Source organism: Anas platyrhynchos, chromosome 1 (genome assembly GCF_047663525.1).
Source record: "Anas platyrhynchos isolate ZD024472 breed Pekin duck chromosome 1, IASCAAS_PekinDuck_T2T, whole genome shotgun sequence".
In the NCBI taxonomy this organism is placed as follows: Eukaryota; Metazoa; Chordata; class Aves; order Anseriformes; family Anatidae; genus Anas; species Anas platyrhynchos.
This window is the reverse complement of record NC_092587.1, coordinates 174,555,310-174,566,763: the sequence shown is the minus strand read 5'-3', so window position 1 is coordinate 174,566,763 and position 11,454 is coordinate 174,555,310. Positions and strand designations below refer to the sequence as shown.

Below are 11,454 nucleotides of genomic sequence, written 5' to 3'. Positions count from 1 at the left end.
TACTAAAAATACCCTAAAACTCTTTTCTGCCTGCTGCCTTTTTGAGAGCATTAAATGAAAAGCCAGAGCATTAGTCAAATGAAAGTATGATGCCTCAGCAGTAAAGTATGATTGTGTTTACCATCTGAGTTGCTTAGTCCAAACACTTACTTTGAAAATATCTTCTCTGTTCCCCTGTCCATATAACAGATATGCTAGCATTCCCCAGCTTCTTTTTCTCCCATACCTTGCTTTAAATGCAAATGTAATTTGTGTTTTCCCCTAAAAGAAATGCAGTTTTGGCAGGGTTGGATCAGGGGAAGGAGAAAGCTGGTCTCCTGTGACATATTGCCTGAGTTTTGTTCCAGAAGTGAGAAGTCTTTGGGTGGTTTGCTGATGCATATATTTTTTCCTCAGTTGAAAATGTAGCAGTAATCAGAATCAGCTATGGACATAAACCATGGGAACAACAGAGATTGAATGATGCATACAATTCTATGCTGAACAGCTGAATTATATATTTTGAAGAGCATCTCATTGCTGTCAACTTGTGGGACAAATTCAGTCTTCAGACCCACAAGGGAAGAGAGACACCATTCCTTTATGCTCATCCATCTTCTATCTGCCTTTGTGCAGTGTCAAAGTGTTTGAAGTAAAACTCCTGAATTGCTCATGAAGTGAAGGCAAGATGTTCACGATGGTGCTATGATATTGACATTTGCAAGTATAGAACAAGAACCTTATACTGGCAGTATTTGTTCATCATCCAGTTACAGTGGAAAAAATAAAATGTTTTTCTAACTGAAATGAGACTTTCAAGTAGACTTTGAAACATGGAATTTCAGAAGTAGGGGATTACAATGATAGCAAAAGAATGAAGACAACACAATATTAAAATTAATATGAAAATGTTAAGCCTAGTGCCAAATATCTGCAGAGTCACTCATGGTGTTAAGAAACCCATTACATTTTTCAGAATGATGTAAATTTGAAGACCTGGTAGCACAGTTACACTTGCCTATAGATAGATTTGAACTATGTTTTCATTATCCAGGAGTAAGCTAAGGCGCTTTTTTATTATTTTTTATTTTTCTCTTCTCTTCTCTTCTCTTCTCTTCTCTTCTCTTCTCTTCTCTTCTCTTCTCTTCTCTTCTCTTCTCTTCTCTTCTCTTCTCTTCTCTTCTCTTCTCTTCTCTTCTCTTCTCTTCTCTTCTCTTCTCTTCTCTTCTCTTCTCTTCTCTAGGAAACTAGTATGTACTTAAGCTGTAGGTAGTTTTTAAAAACAGATCTTCAAAAGAAACACAATAATAGGATGAGTCAATGACACAGTTTTCTGAATCCTTGATGGAGAACTAGTGTATCAAGACATCTTGTTCATTTTCATGTTCTCTTTTCTCGTACTTTTTAAAATTTCCTTGGCCCTTCAGGAAAGAGTGGGAAATTCTTTTCCTTCCCACTGAGTCCAGAGAGACACCTGATTCTTATCTCATTGCAATTTAGAAGCTGGTAGGTGTGCTAAGTGCCTCAGAAATCCCTTATGTGAATCATGCTATTGTTGGCATACAGCTATTTTACAGGGCAGTAGAACTGTTGCTGCTGCTTGAGAATGTTAAGCATTTGACCCGAATCACTGAGGATTCTCCCTAAAGTTTTTGATGATGCAAGGCCCCTTCATACTCATCCTTGTACTGGCCATTATTTTGACTAGAGAAGACAGCCCAAGGCTGTAACATACATTTGCCATGTCCCTGCACTGTATTAAAGAGATGTGTCAGCTTTGATCTGTTAGAAGGCTAGATGCTGAGGCTCAACACAGAAGGGTGAATAAAGAGCTTGTTCGGGGATGTGTATAGCCCACCTATCACTCTGTCTATTGTTAACAGCAGCACTGTAGTTGAAAAGGAATGGAAATTTCCTGAGCAAAAGTGAATTGTGTTGTTTATTTATTTTTTTCAACCAGTTATAATGAAAGTGCCTATTTGGCCACCTATTTTAGAGCATCCATCTCCAGTGGCTTGTTTCTCTTCTTACAGCTATAAGATAGGGAAAGAGGCTAAAAAAACAAAACAAAACAAAAAACAATGGGGAAGACAGAGGACTGTGCATCACAAAGAAATGGCAGTCTGAACAACAGAATAAAGGCACATTTCAAAAGGTGGCCCTATAAAATTTGTGCATGTGTGCACCTTTGTGTGTATGTGTGGATGGGGAGTGGGCTGAATGGAAAAGGGAGTCCTTTGAAGCCCCACAGTAAACATGTAACTTTCTGACATGTAGTCAGTAGAAGGAAACAGAGAATTGGAACAGGACTCTAAATTGGATTCTCTGAAGTGCACTCCAGGGATTTCTTTTCTTCTATTTTGAACAAGAAACCCAAACTTCCAATTTCAGTGACTAAAATTAGGCTATATAAATCCCAACTTCAGATATTGAAATCTCCATTTTTAGAAGCACTATCTTTTGCAAAATGTTAGACTTGAAATACTAGATATACCCGGTGCATTCACAAACAAAACTGACTCATCTGTACAAATCTCTGGGAGCCAGGAATGAACAGATTTTCCCATTAAAAAATCATTTTTTCTTTCTTTCCACATACCCTTAATGGGTAGCTTTGTTCATGTATATACAGAAGAACTTACTTGCAGACTGAATGCTTGTGTAGAATTTCATAGCCTAGAAATACTTCTTCCACAGAGTTATGAATATTTGAAAATGTATCTCTATCACTGAGGTGAACTTTTATTCCATGCATTGCCCTGATGATCAGCAATTGCTGTTGTGCAATGGAAATAGCATTTTTACCCTGCAATGCTACCAACCAGAAATAATTTAACATGTTATAAAGGGACTGAGGTATCTCAGATACTTGGAGGTGTTTTCCAGGAACCATTTCAATTTTATAGCAATTGTAATGTCATTTCCAGGAGCACTTTTCCCTATGAGCACAAGGAGTGCAGTAGTGATACTGATCAAGTAAGTTTGACAGCTGAAAATACTTAGACACAAATATATATTTGCCTACTAGCCCACTAGATACTGCATATGGATCCAGAGGTATCAAATGAAGACCCCCAACTCATCTACTATTAATATAACACTCGCAGTACTTAACATTATTTTCTCACGTTTTCTCAGAAGTGATGTTACAGAACTAAAAGCCGCATGAAGTCAAACAGTTCATCTTTCCACCAATACAGGAGTGTTCTCTATTGTGAATATTATAGTATATATTTTGGTGCTTGATCTGTGTAGATTTTGAACTTTCCTAAGAAATAACACTGGGACTTTGAATTTGGGAGACTATCAGCTGCGTAACAGATCTCACTATCCAAAAGAATATATGATTAATATTTTATTTAAATGTTCATTTACTTATGAAACTACCACTCATTTTATTTTATTTTATTTTATTTATTTTATTTTTTATTTTATTTCTTATTTTTATTTATTTATTTATTTTCTATCTATAGGGGTAGAAGTAGCAGTGCAGAAATCACTATTTGCAAATTGCAAGTAGGAAATATTTGTAATATTTTCAGTGCTATTCCACATGAAATATTTTAAGGTTCTTAACAACCTTAAGCTCCATAAAACCTCTTACTATCATTAAACTTTTGTGCTGTAATGTAAATATATTATTGTTGACTCATAATTTCATTTGAAATGCTTTCGTATAGCTAACAAAGCCCACTTACATCTACTTATACATATCTTTTGCCACATTTACAGAAAAGATACATATATATCTTTACAGAAGAGTGGAAAAGGGAAGAGGAAGTTAAACTTGTCACTTTAATTTTAGATCTGAGTAACAATATAAATATATATTCTCATATATGTATAGTCAATTTTTACATCTTTCTGTGAAATCATTCTTCCATATGCCTGCCACTGTTTCATGGTATCTAGATCTTTCTCAGGTTTTTATTTCAGTGTAGGATCAATTATATTTAGTTAGTGTTGGAAATTTTTAACTTCATTTTTGTCCTGTCACATATTTTGTTTCTTCTGTATTCCTTCTGTTTCAGAGGAGTCTTTCTGTTTTAGTACATATGACATGATTTTTCTATCTTTTTTTGTAATGGAGTTCATAATTTCATAACTTTGGATTGAATCAAAACAAGCACAGTGCTTACCATTTTCTGTTCTACAGACGATTCTGCATGGTTCAGGTCTCCTTTGGAAACAGTAAAACGAACTCTTTCCAGGAAATTCAGTAGAGCAGTTTGCCTCAACTAAAGTAAGTGCAGCAGCTTGAATTAGTACTAAAGCTAAAGCAAAACAGAATTAGAATAGTTTCAGAAGTGGAATTTGATAGGTTGGTTAAACTGGTAATTGAGCTTAAAGGTGAACTCTGAGGGGAAAAATGGTGCTCTTTACTGCTTATTTTTTAGAATAAAAAAAATAGAAAACAAACAAACAAACAAACAAACAACTCAACCTTTCTTTCATACCTTCTTTTTCTCTTCTCTCAGGTAACAGAATTACTTCTCACTACTTTCTTGGGGATAGCAGGAAAAATCCTTGGAGAATTTGTACCATGCTGGCTTATGAAGCTTCATAAAACTGTAATGAGAGCATTGAAATTCTGGTCAGCGACAATCTTAAACTATTATTCTGCAAATGTGTTGCTATAGGTAGGTAGTCAGACCCACTGTTCTGCTGTCTGTGACCCATGCTGGGTTTACTCAAATGAGAAATGGTGATGTTATTCAGGTGGCTTGACCAATCATCACCCCCTATGCAACAGTTACCACCACTGACCTGAGGGTTCTGAGTGCTCTTGCTTTATTTTAATGCCAAGGATAACAGGTTATTGTAAACTGCCCCTGCCCTTAGAAATGATTTCCCTATATATGATTCATCTGTAATGCTAATTCCATATCTATTGACAGGTTATTTGAGTTACAGTCAGAGCACAGTATAATTTTTGTGTGACTATTAACTACAATATGCAGTGGATGCAATACAAAAAATTCTGAGAATACTTTGCAGGACTATGCTCCTTTAGCATTCTCTCTGCTTAAAATGATCTGAATAATCCATGTTTACTGCCATGGATACTAACAGAAAGAAAATTTTACGTTGCCGTGCCTAGGAGTATTACTGGATATTTTATGCACTTTTTCTGTAACAAGGAAGACTCTTTCATATGCACTTAGTTTAAATAAAATGGAAAAAAAAAAAAAAAAAAAAGTAATTATCAAATGAACTCCTTCCACCAAAATCTTAGCTGTAAGAAATTTAGTAGTATATGTACTTCAGAAAAAATATTATTGACCTGGAGTGTGTAAATGTTGCCTGCTGAAATGTGTGTTCCTTGGTTTTGGATATGGGTATTTCATAAGATCCCCAATACCTGTGAGGCTCACACGGTAGCCCATGATTTATAGTTTTAAATGCTACTTTTGGCACAGGCTATTGATTCAGCAAGACAATCAAAAGTTACAGCATGTGCATAAAGAAAGGTCAGTTTTACTCTAATTTTACTATTGCTCACTGTCACTCTGGAAACTGTTCATGGTGGAGGCCTTCAGGTGCTAATAGAAGAGAGAAGAGGCAATTTTAGTATCTTGTGGGTCACCTCCTTTATGGTGATCTTTACTTGAACTCATAGATTTTCACGTTCAAAATAAATAGCTTTTTTCATAGAAGGCTGCACAGCCATGCAGAAATGTCAGCAGTTTTGCTGTTGCTTTTCCTGTCCATGTTGGTGCCATACATTATGAGGAAGAAAACCTGTTGAATTACCTATGAATATAAATATTTGTGGGAATAACTCCCTAACAGAGCTATCCTGTTCCTGGTGCCAGGGCTGTGAGGGCACAAATGAGCCTGATTGTCCTTTCCCAGGCACCCAGAGTCCCCCAACCTACCCAGGACCCTATGTGAGCTGCTGCCCCAGCCCAGGCTGAAGCAGGGCCACTCTGTAGTTCCTCATAGCCCTGCCATGGACACTGCTGAGCTAGGCCCACCTGGAGGCCCCTGTCCTGGCCTTGGCTTGTCCTGTTTCTCAGGGATGTGCCTGAAGCTCAGTTCTGGCACTATCCCAGAGCTGTGCCCCTGGCTGGAGTGGTTGAATGGGCTCTGGCTGCCTGGCCCTGACCAGATGGCCTTATGGGGTGTCCCCACAGCGCTGAGTCCCAGGAAAATCCCTGGGCCCTGTTGTGTCTTGACAGCTGGGTATTACCATCATCACACCTACCCACATAAAACAAGCTTACCTAGTATATTTATTCTAACAGCGCCAAAGTCTGTTTGCTGCCTCTGAGGGCATGTGGTGTTGCTGAGGTTTATACATTTCAGCTGCCTCAGCTGAAAGGTGGTAGCTGTGCCAAAGTGTCATTTGGGAATATTACTTCTTGTTTCTGCTTTCACCAAACCATGTGGTGGAATTGTCTGGAAGAGTGCTATATATCTCAGACCTAAACTGCATCATTAAACGTGCTACCCAATAATAATACAGTTAAATTTATTATTATTATTATTATTATTATTATTATTATTATTATTATTATTAAGCATTAATATCAATGTTATGGTCTAGTTCTTGCTAGATATTAGAGCTGGTTGCTCCTGAATAAGGCAATTAAAAAACAAACAAACAGAAATACACTATCAGTGAATAGTACAAATAGTGAATCACATGCAGTGATGTCCCTTCAACTTGAGAGGAAATCAACTGGTGAGTTCTCTGGTAATGGTTTTAAAAGGGAATTATGAGCTGAAGCTTATAACTATCTTTTAAGTGCAATAAAACTAACAAAAATAGGGTGGAAGAGAGAAAGTTTTATTTCTCTCAGGCAAACTTCACTGGCTGATGACTGCAATTGGCTACTGGTCTCCCAGCATGCTTTGTTTGTGTTCAGGCAGATCTATGAACAGGCCAATTTGTCTTTAGCTACAGGTTTTTTCTTTATTTTGAATCCTCAGGTGCATTACTTTCTTATATCTTCCATTACTTCTATCATAATCTTCTTGGAAAACGAAATACAAGAGAAGGAATCAGAGAAAGCAGGATAGACAGAAGGAGACATGTCAGGACAGATTTATAGGTAACACAGTAGTGTCTCTGTGTTGGAAGTTCTACTGACTATTTCTGTGAGAAATCTATCCTACACCCTGTAAAGGAAATGTCAGAAGTACTAGACAGGGAAATCCTGCTTTTCAGACACTTGAAACAAAACAAAACCTTCCTGTAGTATTGCTGTTCAAGATGTCCTGCTTTTCCCTTCTGTCTAAAAAAGACTTTCCCTTAAAAGGCACTCGTAACTCTAGCCCTCCTCTTCCATGTGATAGTTCAGGAAAGTCCTATAAACCGTTGGTAGGCTCTTGGCAATTATGTGATTGAAGTGCAATTAGTATTTGGGAACTGGAAAGAAAGTCTGTCATCTGATATGTCAGCCTTCATCTGTAAAAAAGCATCGTGATGCTTGATTTGATGATCATCTTACTTGACATTTTGACTCAACAGGTAAAGATTAAAGACAGATGTCTGTTAAGGCACAGAAAAAAAAAATGTTGTTAGAATATATTAGAGAAGTTTAGTACTCTGTTGTAGTTCTTAATGAGCTTGTTTAGCACATTATGGACATTGCTAATCTCAGCCTGTTCTCAGTGAAACAGGATAGGAGATTCTTCCTGTCTTTCAAAGACGAGAAAAGCTGCAAATTTTATTTTTACTATAACATATGAAATCAGCAAACAGAATCACAAGGCACCAATATGCAATATCTGTTGTGATTCTTGGCAATTTGTCAATGCTAAAAGGATGAAGTAGGGAGAAACATTAGACATCACATGGACATATTTGAAAATAACTGCAGTCATTATGTGAGTGTTCTTGCTCTTTTAGTGCAAAATCACAGGATTAAAAGGTGAGATCTAAGAGCCTACCAAGTCAGGCATTTGACAAGTGAGATACTCTACCAATATGCTACAGCCTAAATATAAAGCTAATATGATTAACATACATATAGCTTTTCTGGAGACATGTAGATATTTTAATGCTTTTACAAAAGCCTCTGATCATGTATAATTATGCTGATTAGTAGGATATGCTAACTGGTCACAAAAGCATTACTAAAGCTCTAAAGCCCAAGAAAGTTAGGCCTTGCATATTATAGGTGTTCATACACTTTCTGCTTGGCTTTTACTTCCAATCTCTTTTCACTTTTTAATTTAATAGGAGGGAGGAAAATGGAAGCTGTCATTAACAGGAACATGCTTAGTGTGAGGGTATACTTTTTATATACTTGCATGAATGAGGAAGGTTACAATTGGAAATACGATGAGCTGCCTCTGGGAGGAGACTGTTTTATCCTGAGCTTAGTTGACCTGTTAAATAGGCTGGATTATTACCACCTATTATACTGTGTGAGGTTTGAAAACTTATTTTCCAAAGCAGATTGCTTCTGATACAGACAATATTTTATGCTACAATTTTGTAGCAACCTGGGAAAATTCAACAGCAAAGGTGATAATAAGTCTTCAGTTACAATCTTGGTGTTTCACATCCTTGCAACAGGAAAAACAAACAGACAAAAACATCTCTTTCTCTCATTGAAAATATGTGGTTGGTTTATCTGACCCAAAATACAAAATGCATGTTTATATGTGTAGGAGCGAGGACAAAGTCCACTTGAGCTGGAAAGTAAGAAAGGCAAATAGATTTGCTTCCCCCAAAACTGTTTTCAGGAATGTGGGGACAAGAGCCTAAAACATTTCCTTTAGCTATCATTCAGCTATGGAGAGTCCTATATTTAGAAACTCCTGGAAATGTAGCTGTTTCCCTGAGCTGAAGTATGACCTGTTCATGTCATTTTAAGCATTGCAGTGATTCCACAAAAAAAAAAAAAATAAATTTGGCCTACTATGGTAGAATTTTAGGATTATTATTAGTGTTTTCTATACACACAGTCTGTAGAAGACAGGATGACTATAATAACTTTAAAATTTCTGCAACAGTAAACCTTTGCTTTTGTGAGGTTCCTAATGTAAATTTTAAAGTGTACAATAACCACGGAGCTATGATAATTTATATTAGTCAAGGGCTACTGCTTGGATAAAACTTGAAAGGAGGAAAAGAACACTTCTAGTAAATTGCCTTAATATTCCTGTCACAAATGTGCAAACTTATTAAGGAATGAAATAACAAATATGTATTCTGAATTCCGCAATTTTTTTTTTTTTAATTTTTTTTTTTTAAATACCTCTGATTGCTTCCTTAAATTCAGGAAAATACCATTGTGAATGAAGTTAAATATGTATGTGTAAATCACTTTATCTTTCAATCCAGTCATATGGATAGTAACTTATTAAAGATTGCAATTTATTAAAGGTTGCAACCTTTGATTCTCTCCTGATTTTACATTTATGTTATATGTTTGACAATAACACTGTAGGCTTCAGAATGAAATTATTAAAGACTGTAAAGTTTTGATCTAGATTTCTTTTCATTCTGAAATACTCTGCAACATTAAGAAAACTAATCTTAACCCTCATGAGCTGGATTGTAAAAGTAAAATTTCTAATATTAATTTTAATTTCTTTGTGTTGAACAGATGAGTGACTGTATGAGAAGCATTCCTCATGGGGTGATTGGAGAGCTGATGCTGTTTAACATCTTCATCAGTTAGATCGCTGACAGGATGGAGCATACTATCATCAAGTTCACAAGATACAAAATTAGTGTGAGTAGTCAGTACAATGCAAGACAAGGCTGCAATTCAGGGGAACTTTGACAAGCTTGGAGGAACAGGATGACAGAAGCCTTATGATGATGACCAGCAAAGATAGATATTAATTAATAACTTTAATTATAACTATTTATGACATAATTATGTTATGAGATTCAATTCTGTATTGAATTTTATTGGAAATTCAATAGTTATCTGTAGAAATTCCATCTCTCAGATGTTTATAAGGACAAACCTAGAGCTATGCAAGAACTTGACCTCTCGTTTGTAAAATTTTATATTTTTAGAAGATTTATAAAGATGAACATAAGATTTTTATTTTTTGTCTAAAATATAATCATGAACAATATGCAGCTTGCAGCTTGATTTACAAAACAAGCAAACAAACAAAAACCACAACCAACCAAACAAAAACAGATTTACCAGACTTACTTGCTTTACAGATTTTCTAACTTTTTGAGTGAAGGGAAATGGCAGATGCACTGTAGTTCAATTTTAATAAAGCTTTCAGATCTCTTGCAAAATCTCACCCACAGATCAATACTGGAGTATGAATAGTGATAAATGGTTTGAAAAGGGGCTGTAGAACATTAAATGGAGATTTTTGATAAGCAGCAAATAATAAGGCACCAAGGTATATTCTAAACGGCTACCCAGAAGACCTCCCAGGTCTACATATCTTCAGTCATTCAGAGATAGAAGTCAGCAGCAGAGAGTGCAATGCTCAGATGAAATTTAATCATGATGAGCTGTGAAAGGTAAGGAGTTATATTGATTTGACAGTCTGAAGACAGAAACATAAAAGTTGATAATACAATTGAGCAGCAAATAAATAAATCAGGCTAAATTAATTTCAACATGCATGTTCATTTCACAGCTCAGGAAGGTAAGAAGAGTCTGCATATAGATGGCCTAATGCTATTCATGTGGAACATTGCCTAGAGGTCTGGACATTGCATTAACAGAGACATTGACAATTTGAAGGGCATTCAAAGAAAGACGACAACAATTAGGACAAGGTGACAGAAATTGCATTATAATGAATGATTAGTGGATCTAAATATTTTTGTTTTCCTCAGTATCAGCTACAGAAAAATAGATTAATACAAATATTTTAACTGGAATCATAATCTTGAAATAAGAACTCCTTCAAAACCACAGAATTTTACAGTTAATTTATTGACTGAATTTTATGATTAACCTGTCTCTAGTCTTGAAGATGTACACGACGGAGAAGAATTATTTGATTTGTTTCTTTCTCTCTCTCTCTCTTTTTTTTTTTAAAACAAACTTTTTAATTTATATTTATGAACATAGGACTATGTGGATGCAAACAAAAAAAATACTAATATGAAGTGAATTAAAGGGAACTACAAATTGAATTATGTGGATTCAAAAGCGTAATCTTTGTTAGTTACAGTTGTGAGCACAAACAAATTGCTTAGAAATGTAGCAGGTGAAATCTTACTTTTAATTTACATAAGCAAACACTTTAGAAGATTGCCTCCACCAGATGTGTGAAGTTTAGTCTTCCCTAAGATTAAATAAAATGCAAATATAGCCAGCTTTCATCACTTTCAGTAAACATTAAAATTAAGATAGCAGGAGCAGAAAAAATAGAATATTTATATTTTTGAGGACCTTCATTTTCAACCTGAAGATGAGTATCACACCATAATGTGTCCTGCTTCAAAGGCTTTTAAGTATAAAGAAGTATGGTAACTCTCAAGTTTAACTGAAATATGTTTTCTCTTGAGGATTCAATCACCAGTTG

The 11,454-nt window shown here is 35.6% G+C and overlaps 1 long non-coding RNA gene across 2 annotated transcripts; it reads right to left on the bottom strand.

Annotated features, from left to right (window-relative positions):
• Positions 1-631: 631 nt before the first annotated feature.
• On the bottom strand, positions 632-4,739 carry LOC106018212 (uncharacterized). Of its 2 annotated transcripts, XR_002403925.3 has the most exons (4): positions 4,638-4,739; positions 4,437-4,548; positions 4,119-4,253; positions 632-1,267 (listed from the first exon to the last, which is right to left on the bottom strand). It is a non-coding gene; the product is annotated as an uncharacterized lncRNA (long non-coding RNA). The 2 variants fall into 2 exon arrangements; XR_001192166.4 differs by lacking the exon at positions 4,638-4,739 and having other exon boundaries at positions 4,437-4,631.
• Positions 4,740-11,454: the final 6,715 nt, after the last annotated feature.